A 6,572-nucleotide genomic window follows, 5' to 3' on the forward strand; every position below is an offset into this window, starting at 1 on the left:
AATGCCAGTTCAAGCAACCAGTTGGTGTTTGTGTTGAGTTTGACTCCGTCGTATGTATTTGCGACGCTCAATCAAATTCGTTGAAAATAATCACGCCTCTTTCCGAAACAGCGAGATTTTTAAAGTCCGTTGGCAAGCTTTACGATGCTTTCTCTGTACATAAGAAAGGACAGTCTCCTCCACTAAGAACTTTACCAGAAGCAACAGAAAAGGTCAAGGAATGAAAAAAAATACTCGCTGAGTATGAAAAGTCAGTTCGCTCTGTAACAGGATGCTCTGAGATGACACTGAATGCACCCCAAGGCACAGTGTCTGCCGTAACTGTGAGGTCCGTCGATATGCTACACTGAGGATTGGACAGAATGAAGTCACTGTTTTTCTCTCTTTCTTTTGATGCCACTAACCTCCTAAGCTGCATGACCCTTGACGTTGAACACCTGCACCGGTCTACCAGCCAAATCAAACATCCGCTGCTATCAAAAACGGAATACTGTAGGGACCTTGGAAATACAATAAAAGAGAGTACGAAACGGCTCTCGTCTTCGACAGCGTATTATTACACAAGTGAAAAGACCTCCTGGTACCCTAGCCCAGAACATAAAATCCCCTCAGCTACACTTCCCTCTATTCCACAACTCCCAGTAGCTAAACTCTCAGAAAAGGCAGTGGAAGAAATGCGTAATTACGCCTTAACGTATGGAGCTGCTGTTCGCAAAGAATAAACCGTCAGGAAAGTACCGTGATGGCTAGACACAGAATGATGCCGGAAATGATTTACCAGAGACAGCTTCAGATATCTGAAGACAGTGTCGACTTGGCCTTGTCTGAAGGTTCGGAGTCTTCTGAAGTAAACCAGAACGAAGAGGAAGTTGAAACAGGCGAGAGTGACCCCGAAAATGTGGAGGAGGTCCCAGAATACGACTCAAGTACAGACGAAGATGAGGAACCAGAAGATGGAAATTCAAGTATTTCTGAACTTGACCGACGGTCCACTTTCCTATTAGGAGCCACGACACGCTTTGGACTACAAGTCGGGATTAACAACAGATTTCTAATGTAAAGGTAGTTCATTTTAGTTGACAGTTAAAGATCCTATAAAAAGTGTTAGACAGTATTTTAAAAATTGCCTAGCTAACACACAACAGCTCAAAGTCCGTTTTTCACCTTTTTACGTGACAAGTAGCGTACGGATTCGGATTTAGCAATTTTTTTCAACGGATTGACGGATTTGGTTGTCAAATCGTAGCGAATTGGCGGATTTGTATACCCCTATTCACCCCTCTCCTGAAGGAGTTCGCCCAAAGCCTAGCACCAGTTGTCAAGGATATTTTTAACGCTTCCCTGATCGAGGGTCATTTTCCTGATGCCTTGAAGGCCTCACTGCTGAACCCAATCCCTAAAATCTCACCCCCGCAGCAGATAGAGAACGATTTGCGGCCTATCGCCCTGACATCCACTCTCGCTAAGTTATAAATATCCTTGCCAACTGGTGCTAGGTCTTGAGCGAACTCCTTCAGTCCTTCAGTACCCTGTTTGGGATGCAATCAGAGCCAATAGCTTTGCCGATCTTCACAGTTGAGAGGGCCTGGAAAGTTTCGTTCTCAGATACCAAGAATTCAGGGGGAACTTCCTGAGGGGCTAAGACTGGAGGCTCTAGAGGTGTAAAATGATCTGTCAAACTGATAAAAAAATTGTTTACCTTGTTTGAGAGGGAGAGCAAATCCGGGCAGTTTCGATCCAAGAATTAATACCAATCCTGCTTAATATCCTTTCCAGTCAAGCGTTTAATATGATTCCACCAATTCTTATTAGACGAATGATCAAACTCGAGATCAGCAACCTTATTCCTATAGTAAAGACGCTTAGCAGACTTAATTTCTTTCTGGACAGTATTCTTCCACATCTTATAGGTGCTAGAGTCCTTGCCATGCTTAATAAAAGCCTCTTGCCGCTTTTTAATAGTTGACTTTAACCTCTTTGTTATCCAGGGTCTATCTGAACTATTGATGTTAACAGTTCTCCATGGCAATAAAAGCTCAATAGCCTCTTTTAACTCCGAAGAAATAAGCTGGAACTTTTCCTTACACGAGGCCGCTTCAAGAACATGGGTCCAGTCCTTCTCTAACATCCATCTAACAAAGGGTCGCCAAGCACTTTCTCTCATATCTCTGACCCGCAGTTTTCTATCAATACAAGAGTTCAGAGAGGGTGTCACAGGTCTAGCAAGGATGGTAAAGTGGTCCGAGGCAGGTGTTCGACTTAGAGGCCTTCTTCCCATATTGAATGTAAGCACCCTCTGTGATCCTCTGATTTTGACACCTCGAGTTATCCCAGACTTTGTATTTAAAGACATACCAGTTAGCTTTGTTCGCAAAGAATTGTCATCGCTGTGTGTCAACAAATCTTCTGGCCTCAAGGACATTGTAGTGTATGCCGGGATATATGAAAGACTATTATAGGATAGGAACGAGGAGAAGAGAGTACGGAGTCGGAGAGTTAAGGACCGCGGTGAAATCCGGTTTAATTCGTTGTTTAGATACGCATATTAAACTCTACAGACATTCACTCGCGCATACTTAAAGTCGGCTCCAATGTTCTAGCCACTCCACTTACCCACATCTTTAATTTATCAATCCATTGTGGTGAAATACTAAGGTCATGGAAAGCAGCTACTGTCACTCCGCTTCACAAGATCATTATTTGAATCACATTGTGATCCAAATAATTTTAGACTGATCTCTATCCTTCCAGTTGTTATGAAGATTTTTGAACGTGCAATCCATAAACAGCTCTACGATCATCTGGTTAAGAAGGCGCTTTTATTTCAATTCCAATCAGGATTCAGACGTGGTCATTCAACCAGTACAGCTCTGCTTGATGTTTTAGAATATATTTTGAAAAATATGGATGGAGGAAATCTTACTGGAGCAATATTTTTAGATCTCAGCAAAGCTTTCGATATGATTGACCACTCTCTCCTTAAGATTAAACTTATTGCACTCGGTGTCAGAGGACAAGCACTTGCCTGGTTTGATAATTACCTATCTGGCAGATCACAGTCTGTTAGTGTGAATGGAACTTATGCAGATACCTCAGATCTATCACTAGGAGTACCTCAAGGGTCTGTCCTGGGCCCATTATTATTTATCGTATTTATCAATGATCTACCTAGTACTATACATCGTTGTAAAATAATCTTGTATGCTGATGATACTGCACTATTTTTTGCCGGTAGAAACATTCAAACTATTCAATCCACTCTACAAGAAGACCTGAATGCCGTTGACGAATGGTTTTCTTTGAATCGCTTGTTAGTAAACTACGACAAAACCAATGTCATGCTTTTTGGCTCTAAACAGCGTCTCGCAAGATCACAAGGACTCTCCTTATTTTTATTTGGTAATCTTCTGGAGCTGTCAAACACTGTGAAATACTTGGGTTTAATTTTTGATGCTTCCATGAACTGGCATGAACACATAAATAGCATTTCTAATAAAGTAACTCATAGCTGAAATTTATTGGGAAGAATTCGGAAATATTTAGATACCGATACCTGTAACCTTTTATATATGACTTTAGTTTAGCCTTTAATGGAATATTGTGATATTGTCTGGTCCAATGCTGATAGCACCTCTCTTCAAAGACTTCTTAGGCTTCAGAAAAGGGGAGCACGGATTGTTCTCCAAAAGAAGATTAGGGAAGACCCTACCGCAAATTTCTTTTGTGAACTGGGATGGGTCTCCTTGTTTAAACGTTGGAACTTTCACATGTGTCTAACTGTATTTAAATGCCGTAATGGAATTTATGCACCCTATCTGAGAAGGCTTTTTTCCTATAATTCAGGTTTCCACCATTACAATACCAAAAATAGAGCGAATCTACATATGGTCAAAATAACTTCTAAATCTGGCGACAGGTCATTTACCGATTCAGCCGCTAAACTATTTAACAACCTTGATCATGCCACAAAATGCTCCCTAACACTTAAAGAGTTTGCAAATAAATGGGTCTAAATAACTTGTAATAATCTATATAATTTGGCATCGATATCGTAGGTTTATTGTTAACGGAACACGGGCAAATGGTTATTTATTTGTTTATTTTTATTTATTTTAATGTTTATATTGTATTAATATATTTGTGTGTGTATGTTTTAATTTTTTAGATGCACAGCTTCATTGTAAATAAGTGACTTAGCTTTATGGATTCTGTGCCTAATAAAGTATCAAATTTAGACGGCAAAATACGCGGGAGAACGCTCACTTGGAGTTTTATCCCCTCTAGAATGTAGTTTGGTTGGTTAAATAACCCAGTAGCTCGTATAGAGTTGTCTCCGATAACATTCGAAGTGAGAATTAACAATAAAGTAAAGAGCATCGACGATGCCCAGGCAGCCATGACGGCGCTCACGTGACTTATCCTATCTGTTTCAACAAAATTTCTGTCTTGTATTTCATGATGAAAAAGTTGATAAAAGGGTTGACACTGTGTATTATCATCAGGATGTAATAAATATTGCAATTGGATCACATAAAACCTACAGTACCAGATCATCAAGATAAAACGATAGAAAGGTCTTCTGGAGAAAGGCTCAATTCTTGCCACTCACTTATACTTTGAGCAGTATAAATAACATTCTCAGAAGTCAACTAAACTTAACTGAAGCTACATTTTATCCACTTAACTTACCCAGAGTAAAAGAATGACAAAAGTGGGCCATTTCTCCAGCAGAAACCCATTAATCTGTACTTGCTACTTCCACCATGGTATTCGACCAACTGAAAACATTTGAACTTTGTAGCTCGACGAACCTGCTAAAGGCATAAATATTTATCTATCTTGAGACTTTGATGGTCTTTTAGTAGATTTCATCTTCGTCAGTTTGATGATCAACATACATGAAACACTTCTAAGCCAAGAATAGCCTTTTACAGCAAACATGGCCGCCAGAAATATTTGATCACGTGACTTAAGTTTTGTCCCGTGACCAAAGTGCACGTGAGAACAACACGCACGCGAGCCTGTGAAAAGTGTACAGAGAAATAATTGATTTATCTGGGCAAAAAAGATTATCAAAAAGCTGTAAAAAAATTCACTCTGAAAGTTTAACTGGGCGACCGCTTCAATGAAATGGGCGTACTTGTCCCAAAGCATGGAAACTCGTTAGCAGCGCAAAGGTTGCTGGGAGAAATAAAATGGCGGAGACTTTAGAGCCAGTTATCAGCTTGGAGGTTTACCCTATACCCTCAATCAGACAATAAACAACAACTTTTCGCTGGTAAATAGGATACTGGCTGCTGCACAAGATTAGAAGCTCCACACGGATAGAACCCGGCTTCCGGCGAGCAACAGACCCAATTTATTGATTGTAACGTCAAACATGATACATGAAATATGCGTGTAACAGCTGTATGATATACTTGTCAATTCCAGAGGATCACAGGGTAGCGTCGTCTAGCAGTGGAAGGATAGCTAGTATATAGAGCCCCAAAACGAACGCACAAGCACCACGTGTAACAATCCCAAGTGTTTAATTTTATGTGATACAAAATGGAACGTAGCCAAGTATCGATAAGTAAGTAATTGGTGCGATTGCGATAGCAAATGTGGTAGAATTATGTGTGTGTGGTTCGAACTAGAAGGTAACAGAAAACGAAACGAAACTAATTAATTGACTTACGAACGATGACACAGCCCAATGACCTATTCTTGAAATCAACTGAACTAATAATGAAGGAAACGATAAAGTAAATCCAGCATAAACAATATAGGTAACTTACTTTGGTAGAGCTCCTAGCGTACTTGAAAAGCGCGGGTAGCGGAGTAGACAGAACAATTTTACGCTGAGTAGCGGAGCGCACGACCTCTTGACAGCGATCAAAAAATGGTTTTCTCTTTGTCGCAAGCCCGTAATATGAGCGAATGACTGGCATAAATCGCGTAACATTTTCACACCAATTACAGTAATCGACAAAAATAAACCGTAACGTAGATAAACATTAACTAAGCATAGACAATAGGCGGTTAAGCAATAATCTAAAGTACAAAGAAAATAAATAGCGTTTCAAAACTAACAATACTAGTGTGCCTGCTACCCGTCAGGAAAAACTCCCTTTTTTTTGGAGGAAACCTGATCCCTCCCGAATGCAGAGCCAGGCACTTAACAACAACCTTGAGGGAGAAAGGTTATCAAAATGACAAGAACATGAGAACAGAATGAAAAGTGCACTGGTAAATCAAATTAAACAAGAACCCGAAGGCTGCAGCGATGCCAGTGTAGAATGATTTCCCTCAGGAAAATCCCACCAGCACGTGCTCTCAACTCTGATGTTGCCATAGCAACTGTCAAAACTTCGGTGAACCGTGAAAACATGAATTTGCTGCTATTCTTCGAACCGCAGCAAATGGTAAAATTTCGTCGTAACTCGTTAGTTTCTGGATAGTTGTGAGGTAACAATGAATGCTTTTAAACCTGTAATACTGCCACCAGGCTAAAAATAAAACTTGAATGCTTGGAAGGTCCTGCTGATCCGATCAACAGTGGAGAAAAACTTTAGCATATGGTTCTTAGT

This window comes from Stylophora pistillata, chromosome 1, assembly GCF_964205215.1.
Source record: "Stylophora pistillata chromosome 1, jaStyPist1.2, whole genome shotgun sequence".
Classification (NCBI taxonomy): Eukaryota; Metazoa; Cnidaria; class Anthozoa; order Scleractinia; family Pocilloporidae; genus Stylophora; species Stylophora pistillata.